This window comes from Mus musculus, chromosome 10 (genome assembly GCF_000001635.26).
Source record: "Mus musculus strain C57BL/6J chromosome 10, GRCm38.p6 C57BL/6J".
Classification (NCBI taxonomy): domain Eukaryota; kingdom Metazoa; phylum Chordata; class Mammalia; order Rodentia; family Muridae; genus Mus; species Mus musculus.
The window spans coordinates 22,448,140-22,467,299 of NC_000076.6; the positions used below are offsets into that span (position 1 = coordinate 22,448,140).

The window sequence follows — 19,160 nt, forward strand, 5'->3', positions numbered from 1 at the left end:
AGTTAAATGACATAATTACACTCAACAACCACCTGAACGCTAAGTCTGCACACGCATACTAAGTCTGCACACGCATACTAAGTAAATCTGCACACACATACTAAGTAAGTCTGCACACGCATACTAAGTCTGCACACACATACTAAGTCTGCACATGCATACTAAGTCTGCACACACATACTAAGTCTGCACACACATACTAAGTGTGCACACACATACTAAGTCTGCACATGCATACTAAGTCTGCACACACATACTAAGTCTGCACACACATACTAAGTCTGCACACACATACTAAGTCTGCACACACATACTAAGTGAGGATGTGTGCCACACAGAGCACCAGGTAGTTTTAATCACCACTGAAAACCAGTACTTCCTTTGCTTCAGTGTGGTTGTCTCTGGTGCCAAATATCTAAACCACAACTCAGGAATTTTCTCAGAACTGAGCAGTAACTGGTGAATGGTATGAAAATTACGGTAGGACTGCTCTATGTGAGCAGTTCTCCATGTCTCCACATGTCCTGGAACACTAAAATGCCACAGACCGGGCCTAATCAGCCCCCCTCAACCCGTGGCAATCAGGGGTTCGGACAGATGGGCATAGAGTCGGCGAGAATTGACAAACAGACAAAGACATGAGAGAGTGTGCTGGATCTGAATGTAATTTGTCAAATCGAGCATCAAACTTTTTATACAGAAGAAAATAGGGAAGTTGGGTGACACACGGGCAAGGTACAAAGAGGTTACTGGATTCTTACACAAAACAGAGAAATACAAACATGGAAAAACTGGCAGGAACCAACTGGGGTAAAACTCAATGTTAACAACTGGGATCAAAAACAGCTCCAGGTAAGGTCCACTTAATCTTAATGCCCTTGCCATAGTTCCTACTCTAGTCGACCTTTCCCCTAGGCCATTGTAAATACTTGTGTATGGTGTAACTCAGCTACCTATAGTTCTAAGTATTATCTACTCTGGTTCCTCTTTAGGTCACAAACTTCCTTCTTCCCAGATAATGGTAAATTTCTGTGTAGAGCAGTGACTTAGCTATCCATGCCCAAGGTCGGATCAAGGACTGGCTAGAATCTAACTTAGCTATATATCAAAATATCAATCCTTAGGAGCACTTGTAATAAAGCAATGTTAAGGGAAAGCACACAGCTCCATTTACCAACTAAAGCAAGGACATTGGAGCATTCTTTATACAGGATGCCATGATTCTAGGAGACTAAGTTTCTGTGAACTTTTCGCCATGGGACAGCACCCAGGTTTTTGGGGCCTGTTGTGCTTGTCACTACTGGAGTGGATGTAGCAGTTCCCCCTGTTTTTTATTTTTTTAGACGAAATTCCAGAATGTCCCGCTTCGTGGTAGCTACAGATCTCAGAAGAACTCTAGAGATGAGTGGAAACACAATGATTACTAATAAAATAATTCCAGTAATATTAGCAAGCAAGATTATATATTGAACCCAATCCAAGGGATTCAATGCACTTAGGTTATTCTTTAAATCTCTGGTCAATTCATCAATGTTCCAAGTATTCAAATGGCTTCTGCTAATATCTGAAATTTCTGTTAACCTAGCCTTAATACTTGGTATATCCTGTCTCAAGCTATTGCTAAAACTACCTTTTTTTTTTTTAAAGCATTAACCTTTGCCTCCAGTTTATGTATAACAAAATGAGAGGTATGTAGTTGCCGAACTAAAGCTGTGGTAGATACTGCAAAAGAAGTTAAAATTGCAATTAAAGCAGTAATTCCTAAAATCAGAGCTGTAACAAATCTCCTTTGGTCTAATAAATTCATTTAACCTTTTCAAAGTTTGCAATCCTGAATTCTCAAACCAAGGATTATTTCCTAAGTCTACAGGCAGCAAAATGTAAGCAGGTCTTTTTAACAACATCATAACAGCAGATTCCTTATCTAAGTTATGATCTACACAATGTTAATTGACAAGAATTAATTAATATGAAAAGACTTGCCAAGATTGGTGATCTTAACTCTTAAAATTATCTAACAATATAGCATACTGGTAAGGAGCACAAGTGTTTACAGCTATAGGAGAGTTGGCCTGAATGGCCAAAAACATTGTCTCTGACGAAAACATCTTGTTCATTCTCTGTACCAGTCCCTCTGCCTCACGAGTCAGCTCTTTTAGTTGTTTGTATTTTAAGTCGGCACCAGGTTGGTTCTCCTTGCTGTAGTCTGTGGTGGAGATAGGAAGAGTTTCTTCATTTTGCTTGCAAGTGTCTGCTCTCCCCAATTCCTCCTTCTCTGTGCGCTCAATACAGCTTTCCTGTCACCACTGTCAGGGCTCTCAGGAACTCACAGGTCAGCCTGTCACAGGAATCATCCTGGAAGCTAGCATGCTCCTGCAGCATTCTGTGGAAAAGACAGAAACATTCCCACTCTTCCCCATTTTAAGTACCTGAACAGGATCATGCCATGTGCCAATATATGGATCTTTTCTCTTTACCTAGGCATATGTATGCCTGGTTGTAGAATATTATAAGGCACTCACTCAGCAATAGGATGTTAAAACTTTACATGATTCTACATTAATGATTTCTTTGCCAAAATAAGCAGCTAGTATTTCATTACCCTTGATTATAATTGATAACAATTGATCAAAGCTTTCTCTACTTTCCACAAAGCTTTCTGTTTCTCACCAGTTAATTTGAATCTCACTTGATAGCACATAACAAAGGCTTAAGTTCTCCTGTGGTGAGGTTAAGGTGTGGTCTTAGCCAATTAACATCTCCTGGAAGCTTTCGAAAATAATTTGTAATAAGCAAATCATTTTCTTTTAATTTTCTTGTACCACAATTTTTCTAGGATAACTAAAACCCTAAATATTAAAAAGATATTGTATCTGAATCTTTTTTTTGGAGCAACAATTACTCCCAAGACTTTAAAGCTCATTGTGTGAGAGCAAAGATTTGAAGTAAACTTCCTTTTAGAGGCAGTTGCTAATACATTACTTTCCATTTAAGAAACTGTATCCACTGAAAGATTCGAACTCTTAGCTTCTTGTATTGAAGCAAAGACAATAAAATGTTTTCTTACATAATGTAAGGCTATTAGCCATACCTAGAGGCAAAATTTTCCAGTGATCATGTGCTCACTAGAAGCAAACCCTGTACAATTATCAGGATGCAAAGGAAAAAAACTTTCAAATCTAAAATAATTTTATATGAAGTAGGCAAGCCATCTTGTAATGCCTTTATAAGTTCTATAGCCTGATTGACCTTTTATAAATCTAGAATTTAAACTTTATTATGAACAACACCTGGGTAGATCTGAAAAAAAAAAAATGTTGTTTAAAGAGAAATCCCCTTGAAGGCAGGGAGGGGTGAGGTCCCAAAAATTTCCTTAGGCATGGTTTTCAAAACACAAGAAACTTTGCACAGCTTCCCTGGGGCTGCTCTGAACTTTGTATTAACTCAAATGTAAATATTTTTTAATCTAAGCATCTTGGCCCTCCTTCAATGAGGACAGATTCTTGGGAACAATTCTATGACTGTCTGTCTATGCCTCTAATTTTAGACAGTCTATATATATATTATTAGGTATTTTTCTCATTTACATTTCCAATACTATCCCAAAAGTCCCCCATACCCTCCCCCCCCCCACTCCCACTTTTTGGCCCTGGCGTTCCCCTGTACTGGGGCATATAAAGTTTGCGTGTCCAATGGGCCTCTCTTTCCAGTGATGGCCGACTAGGCCATCTTTTGATACATATGCAACTAGAGTCAAGAGCTCCGGGGTACTGGTTAGTTCATAATGTTGTTCCACCTATAGGGTTGCAGATCCCTTTAGCTCCTTGGGTACTTTCTCTAGCTCCTCCATTGGGGGCCCTGTAATACATCCAATAGCTGATTGTGAGCATCCACTTATGTGTTTGCGAGGCCCCGGCATAGTCTCACAAGAGACAGCTATATCAGGACAGTCTTTCTTAAGATGACTTATAGTTAAAACGTTCTTTATAACTTTAGTGCTGTGAAAAAATTGCTCGTACTGTAGTCTCCTGCCAGGCAGCTACCATAGCCAAACTGATTGTCTGAGAGTCTAATTTATGTACAAAGACAAACATATCTAGATAACTCTGTCTTATCTTAGTTTTGTATGAAGTGAGCTGTATTAGCACTCTCATAAGATGATTACTCTTGTAATAATCTTGATTAACAATATATGAGTGAGTTAAAAGTCTTAAGCTTGTGATCAAACTGCAAGCTGCAGTCAATGGAACACTGGCAATTTTAACCATAATTTTTAAGTTTCTTTTGCAACATTAGAATATTATCTACAACTTTGGGAAAGCAAAACCTAATTTTAAAACAATTTATATTATCTTTAAAATAAATATTAGAAACATCACTATCACGTTACAAAGTTTGGCTGCTAATTTATACCTATGAATGCATGACAGTGCAAATTTTAATGCTTCATTAAAGAGACATTGTTTTGATCTTATCTCTTGTAAGTCTACTTTCTAGAATAAGAATCACATTAAATATTATCTCAATTTAGAAGTATCCTTAGAGGCTTAGTTTTCTGGCCTAGTTTATGCCACATGTTGGACTCCAACACTGAGTTACCAATTTAAAGCTAACTTTCTTGTTACGGACGTTACACCTTTTTTTTTTTTAACACAGCCTTACATTTCAATTTTTTTCTTTAAAAGGAGTGAGTTGTGTACAGGGGGGTGAAATGCTTTATAGACAAGAAAATAAACTGCGCTAGAACCAACTTATTCATCATCATCTTCGTCTTCCTCCTCTTCCTCATCCTCTTCATCCTCCTCATCTTCCTCTTCCTTCTTTTTCTTGCCTTCTTTTTCAGCCTTGACCACCCCCTTTTTCGCTGCATCATGTTTTCCTTTAACTCTGCAGGCAGCAATATCCTTCTTGTACTTCTCCTTCAGCTTGGCAGCTTTCTTCTCATAGGGCTGCTTGTCATCTGCTGCAGTGTTGTTTTACATCTCTCCTAGTTTCTTTGCAACATCACCAATGAATCAGCCAGGATGCTCGCCTTTGATTTTGGGGTGGTAATCAGAACAGAACAAGAAGAAGGCCTAAGGAGGCCTCTTGGGTTCATTGGGGTCCTTGAACTTCTTTTTGGTCTCCCCTTTTTGGGGGGGAGGGATGTAGGTTTTCATTTCTCTTTCACAACGAGCTTTGTCAGTCTTTGCCATATCTTAAAATTTCCCCTTTTCTTTAGCAGACATGGTCTCCCACCTCTCTGAGCACTTCTTGGAGAACTCTGAGAAGTTGACAGAAGCATCCGGGTGCTTCTTCTTGTGCTCCTCCCAGCAAGTTTGCACAAAGAATGCATATGAGGACATTTTGTCTCTCGGCTTCTTAGGATCTCCTTTGCCCATGTTTAGTTGATTTTCCTCCGCGAGGCACAGAGTTGCCCAGTGCCCGTCTGGCTCGCGCTTGCCCCGGCACTGTCTCTATGGAGCTCCCGTTACACCTTTTTAATCATACCCAATAACTCATAAGCTAATACTCTATGAAGAAGACATGCAGAGCATATTTATACCTTTAAGACCAGTCAAAAACCAAATGAAGCGGCTACACGAATCTTATAAATTTATACCAATCAAAGAATTTTACTTTTTTTAGCTATAATTTCAAGATAAAAAAGCACTTTGTCATTTGTTAAACACAATAATCATGATTGCAGAGAATTTTCTAGGGAAAAAACTCTCAGCTTATTTGCCTTAGAACTAAGAGGTTGCAGACTCTTTTGTAAAAACAGTTTTTCAGCAGGGCCTCTCCTGCTGTGCTTGATTTTTGGCTAAAGTTCTGGGCCTCTCTCAGCCTCTGCTGTGCAAACTGAGAGTGAATCAGCAGGTAAAGTTTTAACCATTTATTTTTTTCTTTTCTTTTCAACATGAAACATAGGACAGTCCGTCATTCAGACAATGAAACAATCATTCAGACGAAACAAAAACATACATGAATTGACACATGGACAGATTGGCGCACCAAACATAGACAATACAAAGAGGGTAGAGAACTTGATGTAAGCAAAACTAAGGATGTCTCCTGTAGGGGCCAGAGAGAATTAACAGGGCATTTCCTGATTTCTCTCTGTTCCGTTCCGTTCCGTTCCATTCCTCTCCTCTCCTCTCCTCTCCTCTCCTCTCCTCTCCTCTCCTCTCCTCTCTTCTCCTCTCCTCTCCTCTCCTCTCCTTTCCTTTCTCCCTTTCCTTTCCCCCTTTTCCTTTCTTTTCCTTTCCTGCTTGTAAGAGGGGGCTTGTCAAACTAGGATTAAAACCCAAAATTCTCTAACAGCTTCTGGCAAACATCCAAAACTTCCAATTTATTTAATCTGAGGGCAATTCTCTGAGAAAACACACAATCTCTATACACTAAAGGTCTCAAATAACCTAAAAGTTTACCATGCTGAATCTTTTTTGAAGCTACCATCAGCCCACACTTATTCAAACATTTTACAGCCATCTGCAAAATGCTCTCCACTTTCTGCGACCAACAAAACCGCCAGCCACAAAATGAATTCTAAATGCTTGAGGGTATGATTTTTTTTAACTTCCAATAAAGCCTTATCTACGAATTTTTGGAACAATGCAGGATGAGGAGTTGTAAATAATAACAGTAAGAATTGAGCTATTCTTTGACTTTTATGAAGTCTCTTTTTAATGCTTTAACCATAACTTTTAATTTTACCTAAAGTATCAGAATCTACAACTTGAAGTTTTTCTATTAACTGGGGCTGTGTCCTATAATGAGGTCCACAGTTCCTGAACAGGGCTAAGAGACTGCCCCTTTAGTTTTTTTGTCTTACCCGCTTCTTTAGTGAGCCGAGTCCCATCTTTATGGGACTTTGATTTACATTCATTCCGCAGCATGGGCAGAGACCTGGAGGAAGGCCCTCCTTGTTTCCCAAGGGATTTTTACAATCTTTCCTCGGGCGCTCTGGTTTTCTACAACTGGAACATGCAGCTTGATTCCCCTGAGAACACTTTTCATTCTCACAGGTGTTCTTAAGATTGGCGCTGAGTTTCTGTCTCATCATTGTTACAACATAGGCCTTTTCTATGGTTGGTGAGGTGTCTAAACATGTTTTAATGTCAGACTGTCCCGTGGTAAAAACTTACTCATCATCCTCAAACTGATGATTCTTTGTCAGTAGGCCTGTAGTGCCCTGACGAGATCCTATCCATGCCTGAGGAGTAAAGTAGAAATAGAAGAAAAGGAGATAGTCTTACCTGTCCAGGGGTCCCTGCTTGGGCACCATTCTGCCACAGACCAAGCCTAATCGACCTCCCTCAACCTGTGGGAATCAGGGGTTCAGACAGATGGGCATAGAGTCAGCGGGAATTGACAGACAGACACAGACACGAGAGAGTGTGCTGGATCTGAATGTAATGTGTCAAATCGAGCATCAAACTTTTTATACAGAAGAAAATAGGGAAGTTAGGTGACAATGAGGTTACTGGATTCTTACATAAAACAGAGGAATGTAAACATGGAAGGACTGGCAGGAACCAACTGGGATAAAATTCAATGTTAACAACTGGGATCAAAAACAGCTCCAGCTAAGGTCCACTTAATCTTAGAAGCCAGGAGCAAGGGCTTCATGCCCTTGCCATAGTTCCTACTCTAATCTATTGTATAGTCCACCTTCCCCCTAGGCCATTGTAAATACTTGTATATGGGTGTAACTCAGCTTTCTATAGTTCTAAGTATCTACTCTGGTTCCTCCTTGGGTCACAAACTTCCTTCTTTGTAGATAATGGTAAATTTCTGTGTAGGGCAGTGATTTAGCTATCCATGCCCAGGGTCGGATCAAGGACTGCCTAGAATCTAACTTATCTATATGTCAAAATATCAATCCTTAGGAGCACTTGTAATAAAGCAATATTAAGGGAAAGCACACAGATCCATTTACCAACTAAAGCAAGGACATTGGAGCATTCTTTATACAGGATGCCACGATTCCAGGAGACTAAGTTTCCATGAACTTTTCGCCTTGGAACAGTGCCCAGGTTTTCAGAGCCTGTCGCGCTTGTCACTACTGGAGTGGATGTAGCACTCAAAGATGCTTGGTCATATATTGGACCAACAGGGAGAGGAAGATCATAACTACCCCACTGACAAGTAACCCTACCTACACAAGTAAGCAGTCACATGAGGGGATTTCAGCAGGATAAGGAAACACGTGGATACAGAAGGGAAGGGTTGTCTCATGGCTCAGACAGAAGCATTTACCCATGAGAGTGAAAGATCCTGACAGAATGTAAAAGATCACAGAAGCCCTGAAATTGGCAAAATAGATGTCATTGTTAGTAGAAGTAGCTTCACTGATTTAGAAAAATAGAGGTGCACAATGCTCTGGCCGTTCCTTGAACCCATGTGTCTGCCACTGTTCTGACCGTTCCTTGAACCCAGGTGTGTGCTGAACCCACTGCCGCACCTCACTGCCTGGTGTTTGTGATATTGGTTGATGGGATAGAGTTGGAAAATCTCCCCAGCAACCACAGCTGGGGCCAATCTGGAGTTACTGCACCTGCATTAGACTCTCTTTTCTTGTTTCCCTCCCATACCCATTTCTTGAGAAATCAATCATTTTACATTGTTTAAATCTGGAAATTCCCTACTCCCCCCTTCACCTTTCCCCCCTGAGGGCCTACAAAAACTGGGACCCCTTTCCCCTCAGGGTTGACTCCTCTACCCCTGTGTGGGATATGAGTCATTCCTAGAGCTCTGGCTTTCCCCGAATAAAGCCTCATGTGGTCTGAATCAAGTTTGGTCTCTCATGAGTTCTTGGGGGTCCGCTATTATACCAAGACTTGAGTGAGGGTCCCTTCAGGGGTCTTTCAAGAGGACCAGCAACAGAAGGCTTCATAGCAGTTCCTAGGAAACCCTCAGGAGCATCAAAGAAACTGGTGAGCTTGGAGCCTCTGTACCCTGTCCTTAGAGTTCCTGAGCAGCCGGGAGGAAATTTCAAGGCAACTCACACTTACAAGGTCCCCTTTCCCGTGGTTAGTCTTTAGACTGAAGGAGGACTGACTGGATGAAGATGTCTCCAGGCAAGTTTGAAGATTTTACTTCCCAAGGAAGCAGCTCTTATTAGTGATGGAGATAAATAATATTACCATAAATAGCTCTTCCCATATGGAAACTGGACTTTTTGTTTTTTTGGGTGTGTGCGGGGAAATCCAGAGAAAAGTTTCTTGAGGTTTTCCTTAGGGTCCACCCAACTGACAGAGGGGCGCCACCTCACAGGTAGATTGGAAACAGTAATGAAGGAGGAGAATGCAGATGCAGTTCTACTGGAAATGCTGCCTCCACTCTGAGCTCCATTCTGCTTACTCACATCCAGTGCTGAGTGAGAAAAATCATAGTATAGATGACCAGGAACCAGACTGTAGGGATGCTGACCGAGTAACAACATTGACTAAGTAGTCAATGTTAATGAGTTAAAAATAAGTTGCTTGGAGCCAGGCATGGTGGCAATCTCTCACCTATAATCTGGGCACTGGACAGTAGAGTCAGGAAGAGCAGGGGAGTTCAAAATCAGCCTCAGCTACGTAGTGAGTTCAAGGCCAGCCTAAGTCACATGAAGCCTTTTCTTTAAAAAAGGAAGACAGACAGACAAAGGTTTTTTGCTAATTTGTGCTATGCTCTGAAGTGCTATGAACAGGAGGACCCATACTGTCTGGATCTTAGTCTGCTAGAGAGTAAGGTGAATAAGAAATAAATCACAGCACACATCTTTGGTGGTTTTTAATAAAATCATAATCATTTGGTCTTACCAATGAAGAGTCAGAAGCTGGGGTGAAAGCCTGCTAGCTCAGAGAGGCAGAGAAAGCACCCAGCTGGTCCTCCTTAGCCAACATCCCTCCAGGAATGCTACTCTCTCATGCTGACTCAAGAAACCTTCTAACTCAAAGTCCCTCCCTTCTACTTCCTGTGCGGCTCTCTATCCATCCATCCTCCTGACTCTCTCTGTTTTTTTTCTTAATAATCCTATGGTCACCTCCTGTGAACTGGTTGCTTGCTCTGCCTCTTGACCTATGGTTGACTTTATTTAATCCTGTTCAATCAGAAAGTGCCAGGGATCGGCCCCAGTCGGCCTCCCTCAATCTGCGGTAGAAATCCAGGTTCCGGATAGGTGGGCAAGGAGTTGGTGAGAAATGACAAACAAATACAAACACAAGGGAGTGTGGTATCTGAATGTAATTTGTCTCAAAGTGAACACCAGTCTTATAAGTGACTTTTACACAAAACAGAGGAATGCATACAAAATGCTAACAGGAACCAACTGGGATAAAATTCAAAGTTAACAACTGGAATCAAAAGCAGCCCCACCTAAGGTCAGCTTAATCTTAGAAGCCAGGAGCAAGGGCTTCATGCCCTTACCATAGTTCCAATTCTAGCCTTCCCCTAGGCCATTGTAAATTCCTGTGTATGGGTGTAACCCAGCTATTTATATTTCTAAGTATTTATTCTAGTTCCTTCTTAGACTACAACCTTCCTTCTTCCTAGATAATGGTAAATTCTTGCATATAGATTTCTTACTCTTTTGTTGTTGTTTTGAGACAGGGTTTCTCTGTATAGCCCTGGCTGTCTTGGAACTCACTTTGTCGACCAGGCTGGCCTCGAACTCAGAAATCTGCCTGCCTCTGCCTCCCAAGTGCTAGGACTAAAGGTGTGCACCACCATTGCCTGGCGAGATTTCTTACTCTTATCCAGTGAAATACTGTAAGACAGCCTGCAAGACCCTCCACATTATCGCAGGGACAAATCTGGGGCATTCTACCTATGGGAATGCCAAATTTCCAGGAGACTTAAGTTTCCATGAACTTTTTGCCTCTAGACTGTGTCCAGGTTTTGGGGGCCTGCCACGCGTGTCACTACTGGAGTGAATGTAGCAAAAAAGGTCTTGGATCAAAGGGTATACTAAGGCTGAGCTACACCACAGCTAAAACACAGGTGTGTCTAGTAAATAGCACAATCTCGGGGTTCATGGTGTGAGCAAATATCCTGCCTCACATCAGAATAGAGTTGTGCACAAAGAATCAAACTAAAGCATTTTCACATCTCATTTGTTCACTGGTATGTGCATTTAGTTAACATGGACATTTACAATGCTTAGTTTGGACGTTCCTAGTGATTAGAGGATGGTTAAAAAATTGGCCCAGAAACACATCTTTTTAAAAAACCCTTAACTAAACTGCAAATTTTTTTTAACATGTTACCTTCAGATTTGGCAAACATTCATGGCAAATGGAAAGAAACCAAAGCAGTTTTCAAATGTTTTTTGTCTTTTGATGTTTTGAGTCATTAGGTGAGTTGATAATGATACTAAGAATGAGACAGGCCCGGACTCTTTTTTCCTCAGCGTTTTTAAAAATTATCAGGGAGGAAGATTGCAAGTCACTCCCACCCCACCCAGTGTGGTCGTGAAGAAGGCAGCTGGGGCTTGTCTTTATTGCTATTTTGTCATTTTGTTATTCCTTTCTTATAGATAAGGCTGTTTGGGGACCTCAAGTCTGAGGCAATCGATGTCCAATCACCATATTTGTATTTCTGTCCAGAATGATTTCAAAAATATTTTTACAGAGAGAACAGAAAGTCACATTTTAGGCTTCTACTTTTTGGGAAAAAATTTTGCCTTTATTTTGAACAGAATTTATTTGGGACTAGGATTTCCCTCCATATGGTAGAGTGACTTTGTGCAGAGAACTGAACATGGATGTCCACTCTGCCTATGTATGCTGTCCTGCTGTGTTAGGGAGAGCCCCATCTTTTCCCTCTTGTTCTACTTTCTACATTCTTCATTTAATTGGCAGTCACTCTATCAGGATAAACTTAGATTGCCAGCACCAACTATGAATTTGATGTACATGAGGTACGTTTCATTGCATACTCTACAGGAAATAAATCAATCTTAAGGGGTCTGAGGCTGGCCCCGTTTTCCCTGTGTATAGCATAGGCATTTATAAATGAGGACCAAAGCCACAATGCTTAGTTGTTAGTGTCTGACAGGGTTCATATATAGCACCCCCTTCTCTATTTTCCAATTCATACATGCACGCACACACACACACACACACACACACACACACAAACACTTCGTCTTGGTGATGGTTATGTTTCATTGCATACTCTACAGGAAATAAATCAATCTTAAGGGTCTGAGGCTGCCCCCGTTTTCCCTGTGTATAGCATAGGCATTTATAAATGAGGACCAAAGCCACAATGCTTAGTTGTTAGTGTCTGACAGGGTTCATACATAGCACCCCCTTCCCTTTTTTCCAATTCATACATGCACACACACACACACGCTTCTTCTTGGTGATGGTTACTCTTCCTTACCAGCTTGGCTGGCTTTGGAATCTCCTAGGAGACACATTTCTGTACCCAGGGAGGTTTGATTGAAGGGACGTGCCCTATTCTAACTGCAGGCTGTACCACCGCATAGACTGAGGTCCCAGGCTGAACAAAGATACAAAGAGAAGGGAAAGACAACCATTCATCTCTCTCTACTTCCTGACAATGGACAAAGTGTGGCCAGTTGTATCCACCCTCGTTCTAATGCCTTTCCTGCTAGGATGGATTATATCTCATAAACCAGAGTCAAAATTGATCCTTCCTTTTGTAAGTTGTATCTGTCGCAGCACAGGGATTTTGACACAGCAGTGGAGAAAAGTGAATATGCTTACAATTCTGATAAGGTTATGCTTGTCTGAGATGTTAGAACTCACTGTTAGAGGGGTTCACTCACCGGACCCAGGCTGGCAGGCTTCTATCTGAAAGAACAGAACGGGTGGGGTTGGGTGGGGTGGGGTGGGGCGGCAGGCATGGGATTTTCAGACCTGGTTCCTTCCCCCATGTCTTCAAGCAATGTCTCCTCCCCAAACCCCCTCCCCCACGATGCACTGGCAGTGGTGGGTGGAGTCTAGCCACATTGGAGGAAAGGGGAAAGGCATGTCCCTTGAGACAGAACCACTGCTCAGTCATGAGCCACTTCACAATAAAGGACTGCATCTTTGGATATAATCTCCTGTCTCAAACTCCTTAGGTGGTAGGTCACTGCTCCTGCATTTCTGTCCGCTCAGTCCCCGTCCCCCCCCCCCCCCACTGGCTCAGCTTTCCTCTGGAGTGCTATTTTCTGAGCACAAAAGCTGAGCTTGAGATTTGTGGCACAGAGAGAGGCTTCCTCTGAGTGGCTTCCTCGTGTTTTAGAGTCTGTAATATCCTGAAGCCCAGGCACATGGAGTCTGATTTTGGCTTCTGAGATGAAAGAGAAAAAGGACAATCTCTCTCTCTCTCTCTCTCTCTCTCTCTCTCTCTCTCTCTCTCTCTCTCTCTCTCTCCCCCCCAGTCCCTTGTTAAAATAGCATTTGCAATTTAAATGACAGGCATTGTAGTGCATTGCTTTGCAGTCTGTCACTGATAGGGGAGAGGAAAGACAGCCTGGAGTTTCTTTTCATGCTTCATTAAGAACTTAGCACTGGAGCTCAGAGTTTGCACCATGGCAACATCTTGAACAGGTGGTGTTCCAGCCCGTTTTGAAATAGTTGGTTTGGATAGGAGAGAGGGCTCATTCATTGGCTAAGGGGATGTACCAATCTTCTGCAGGTCCTGAGTTTCTTCTCAGGACCGAGTCAGATGGTTCCCGACAGCCCTGTACTTTTGGCTCCCAATGCTTTTGGTCTCAGTGAGCACATGCACTCGTGTCCACATATACACATACACACACATACTCACACATACACACACATACACACACATACTCATACACATGCACACCCACACATGCACACATGCACACATGCACACACATACTCACACACATACACATGCACACATGTACACATATACACATACACACACATACTCATACACATACACATGCACACATGTACACATATACACATACACACACATACTCACACACATACACATGCACTCATGTCCACATATACACATACACACACATACTCACACACATACACATGCACACGCACACATGCACACATATATGTAAATAAAAATATTAAAATAAATCTTTAAAATAGCCAGTTCCCTGTGAATGGGAGCCTTTTGCTAGCATAAGGAACTGCCTCCTGAAAAATGCCTGGTTCATAAAGACTTTCAAACAAGTCTTCTAGCCAGCCATGATGGTGAACACCCTAGCACGCAGAAGGTAGAGACAGGAGGAAATCAAGCTCAAAGGTAGCCTGGGCTACATGGTGAAATCTGGTTTCAAAAAAAAAGAGGAAAGGCTGAGGCTGATCAATGGTAAAACATTTTCTTAGTATGCTCAAGGCCCTGGATTCACTTTACTATTTACTATTGTTATTATTAATAATAATAATTACTTTATTTAATGTATATAAGTACACTGTAGCTATCTTCAGTCGCACCAGAAGAGGGCATCAGATACCATTACAGATGGTTGTGAGCCACTATGTGGTTGTCAGGAATTGAACTCAGGACCTCTGGAAGAGCAGCAGTTGGTTCTTTTAACTACTGAGCTCCAGCCCACTGGGTTCACCTTTAGCATTGGGGAAAAAACAATTTTTACCAGAAAGGCCAGCATCATAAAAATAGAATTACAAATATGATCAGATCCACAGGCTAGACTCATTCCCTGGATACGGATCCAGGTTACACAGATATTGTTTGCCATAATCCCTTTACATCAAGGATGCAGTAGGACAAATGAAATGATAGTTCTTTAAGGGCATCTTTGATGAACAAATCAACTTCATGTTGTCTTTAAAATGTCACCACTGAGATATTTGCATGTCTGTGTTTATTCCTGCACTATTCACGATAGGACCACAGTACCAGCCCAGACGCTGTCAGCAGATGGATGGGATTTTACTCAGCTGTAAGAAAGACTGAGATTACAACACGTGCAGGGAAACGGAATCAACTGGGGATCACTATGTTAAGCAAAGTAAGCCAAGCTGAGAATGACAAATAGTGAGTCAGTCGTTTCTCTATGCAGAAACCTAGATTGAAGTGTGTGTGTGTGTGTGTGTGTGTGCATATGAATGATTATATGAACATGTGTGTGAGTGTGTGTGAGCATGTGTGTATGTATATGGTATGTATGGGAGCATATGTAGATATGTTAGTGAATGTGTGTATTTGTGTGTTTATGTGAGCATGTGTGTATGGGAGCATTGTGAGCATGTGTGTGTGTGTGTGTGACAAAATTAGGACTGTGAGAGGAAAAGCAGTTGAGGGAAAAGGGGAAGGAACAAGAAAATGTTCTTTACTGTGCAGTATGAAGCAGAGGATGGACCGTTTGAGCAGGAGGCAGAGGATGGACCATTTGAGCATGAATCACAGGATGGACCATTTGAGCTTGAATCATAGGATGGACCGTTTGAGGGCAAGAAGGGGTCAAGCAAGGGACAAGACAGCTGCAGAGTACACAAGGACAAGTATGATGTCTGTGTCCAGACAGGTCACAACCCAGCACGTCATACAGTAACCACTCACACATACTACATACACATTCACACACTCACACAAACACTCATACACATTCACACACTCACACAAACACACATATACTAGTAAGATATTAATAAAAGAAATTTTCATTTCTATAAGCAGTCTTGTACAGACAAATTTTTAAATGGCCATTTTAAAACTATTTTTCACAATAAATTTGGCTTTTTAAAAGTTAATTCCTCTCACTAGATGTGTTTTTAAAAAGATAAATCACAGTCAAGTTATACTGTCATAAGAAAGAATGAGAAAAATAAAGAGAAAGAAGAAAAGTAAAGGAAGAAAATCAAAAAGGAAATGTTAATGCCATCTTCTGGAACCTCACTTTTAGAAAAGTGAAAGAAACTGAGGAAAATTAAACCCAGAGAGTTTTTCCACAAAGTAAATGCTCAAAATGAAGAATTTTAAATAGTTTTTGAGATTAAATTACCCCATTATGTAGTCTCCCCTCCCCCAGTCTGAAACCTGCTTGCTCAGGGGTAGAGCTTCCCGCTCAATCATTCTGCCATGCCCACTGCTGGAACCTGCCACTTTGCTGTTCGGAGCCGTGCATGTGGTCACCCTGCTATTGGACTCCAAGATTAACTGGCAGAAATTGGGCCCCCTTCCCCTGCTTTATAATTGCGTGTGGAACAGTAAAATTGAGCTTTGATCAGAATGACTGTCTTAGCTACATTTCTTTATCTTGCCACCTAGCCCCTCTTCTCTTCCAGGTTTCCAAAATGCCTTTCCAGGCTAGAACCCAGGTTGTGGTCTGCTGGCTGGACATAACATTTGGCAAACCAACACGGGACTGAGAAACGGCAAAGGATTTTTGGAAGAGACACTGCTGGTTTGGAGCTCCATAAAATAAATAAAGGATAAAAGAAATTAATACCGGAGAAGGTATGGGCTAAGCTGAGACAGCGTTAAACCCGAGCGCTGGTTCACTTAGGTTCAGCAGCGAAGCTTAAGAGGAGCTGGGTAACAGGCGGTAGGCCGTGGCTCTCCGAAGCTACATTAGGCACGAGAAAAGAAAGGGTTTATTAAAAGGAAATTAATAATCAGGCGGATTGCCGCAGTTAATAAAAACTGCATCATGAGGGAGGAAAATGTCCCAAAAAGCAGAGAGAAATTTCTCTCTGGGCCTTATAGCAAGAGTACTCCTTTCCCTTTTGTCTTGTCTAATGTCTGGTGCACCAATCTGTTCTCGTGTTCAATTCATGTATGTTCCTGTCCAGTCTGTATGAATGAATGTTCTATGTTTTATGTTGGATAATAAAGATGGTATATAAAAACTTTATCTGCAAAGCTGAGAGCTACCACATGTTTCAGCCAGGAATCAGACACGTGGCAGGAGGGCCCCTGCTGGAAAAACTGTTCGTTTTAGGAAATAAGGGTGAGTGCACAGCCTCTTAGTTTCGGGGTAAAAAAGCTGATAAATGGTTTGTGACTAATGTGTTTGACAATGGTAAAGTGCCTTTTATTCTATGATTGTAGCTACAAAAATTAATATTCTCTGATTGGTCTAAATGTAACTGCTTCATTTGGTTCTTTTTTATTAAAAATGTGCTCTGCATATTTTCACATTCAGCTCATAAGTTGTTGGTTAAGATTGATAATTGTTACATTGCTACAGATGGTTAGTGTTAAATTTGATAACTCAAGTTTAGAGTTCTTCTGACACGTGGCATAAAGCAGGCCAAGAGACTGGGTCTCTAAAGATATTTCTAGTTTAGATAATAATTAATGTGGTTCCTATCCTAAATAGTAAAATTTAAGATGAGATCTAAAACAGTGCCTCTTTATTAAAGCAGTAAAGTTTGCTTTAATAGGTATTCATAGGTATTAATTGACATCCAAACTTCGTAATATGATAGTAATGCTTCTAATATTGATTTTAAAGATGATAAATTGTTTTAAACTTGGGTTTTGCTTTCCCAAAGTTATAGGTATTATCCTAACCTTGCACAAGAAACTTAAAAAATTATGGTTAAAATTGTCAGTGTTCCATTGACTGCAGCTTGCAGTTTGATTTCAAATTTAAGATCTTTAATTCACCTGTATATTGTTAATTAAGATAATTACAAGAGTAATCATCTTATGAGATCGCTAATACAGCTCACTTCATACTGTGACAGAGTTATCTAGTTATGTTTGTCTTTGTAAATAGATTAGACAAACAGTTTGGCTATAGTTGCTGCCTGGCAGGAAACTGCAGTACGGGCAATTTTTTCACAACACTAAAGTTGTGAAGAACGTTTTAACTGTAAGTCATCTTAAGATAGAGTATCAAAAATTAGAGGCATAGACAGTTAAATTGTTCCTCTGGAATCGGTCCTTATTACAGGAGGGCCAGGATGCTCAGATTAAAAAGTATTTTACGTTTGAGTCAATGCAGGGCTCTGGGCAGCCCCAGAGCGGCTTGTGGCCTTCTTGTGTTTTGCAAACAGTGCCTGAGAAAGTTTTTCCCTGTGTTCAAGAAAATTTCTTTTTAACAGTGTTGCAGATCTATTCAGATGTTTAATAATGCTTAAATTTGCTTCTAGTGAACTGTAATCACTAGAAAATTCTGCCTCTAGGTATGGGTAATGTAACTTTACATTATGTAAGAAAAATTTTTATTGTTTCTGCTTCTATACAAGAAGCCAAGAGTTTTAATCTTTCAGTGTATATTGTTTCCTAAGTGAAAAGTATTAACTAATGCTTCTCAAAGGAAGTTTACCTTAAATCCTTGCTCTCACCCAAAGGATTCAGAGACAATATACTTTTATTGCTTAGGGTTTTAGTTTACTACAAAAGATTTTACAAAAAATAAAGAAAGCTTTTATAATTGTTATTAATTATATTCATTGGTAATTAAATATTAGTTGTGCCCAAGACAATTTTTTGGCCAGAAAAAACATTATTGTAAAGTCATTTTTCTCATCCTCCCAGCCGATCGTTGGCCCACGTGGGCCCAACTAGCGTCTGTGGGGCGGAGTCTTAAGACACACAGTTTCCCCTGTTTCAGCACAAATAATCTAGTTGTGTGCTGTAGATCGTGTTTTAAAATGCTGAACAATCAAACCTTAATTTGTATATTAATAGTCAATGCCATATCTCTGAGCTCACAATTGCTTAAATTGTTCATCCCTCAGATACTATTAATTCTCAAATTTACAATTGCTTATGCATATTTCTAGTTAATAAATAAATAAATTATGCATATATGACTCTTAATAACTCTGCAAGCTTTCTAGTTACAACCACTCCTTAAGAAAATTGATTGATAGTGCAATTAGTCACTGCCCCTTTACAGCCAAGTATTTAAAATATTTTGTCAACAAGTTATTAATTCAAAAGGTTAGGTATTGTAAAATTTTAAAACTTTAACTTCTTAAAAGACAAAAAAGAGAGAAATTGTATCCCCGTGCATACTATTTAGTGCATTCCCATGCACACTATTTAAATCTTACCTTTATTTTCAAATTTTAATATTTAAATGTCAAAGAATTTAATAAATGCTTTATAGTATCTTAAAGGGATCTACTTATTGGCTTATAGATTGATCCTAAAACAGCTGCCTTATTAGAAAAGGGAAAAACAGGTTTTCTCCACAGAACGCTGCAGAAACATATTAATTCGTGTGACGAGCTGGCAGGTAAGTTGACTCAGTGTCCTGATTGAAA

At 40.5% G+C, this 19,160-nt stretch overlaps 1 long non-coding RNA gene across 1 annotated transcript; it reads right to left on the reverse strand.

Annotated features, from left to right (window-relative positions):
• Positions 1–2,348: 2,348 nt before the first annotated feature.
• Positions 2,349–12,815, reverse strand: Gm40610. The gene is made up of 3 exons (XR_871506.1): positions 12,764–12,815; positions 7,239–7,303; positions 2,349–2,383 (listed from the first exon to the last, which is right to left on the reverse strand). It is a non-coding gene; the product is annotated as a predicted gene, 40610 (long non-coding RNA).
• Between the last annotated feature and the right edge of the window lie 6,345 nt (positions 12,816–19,160).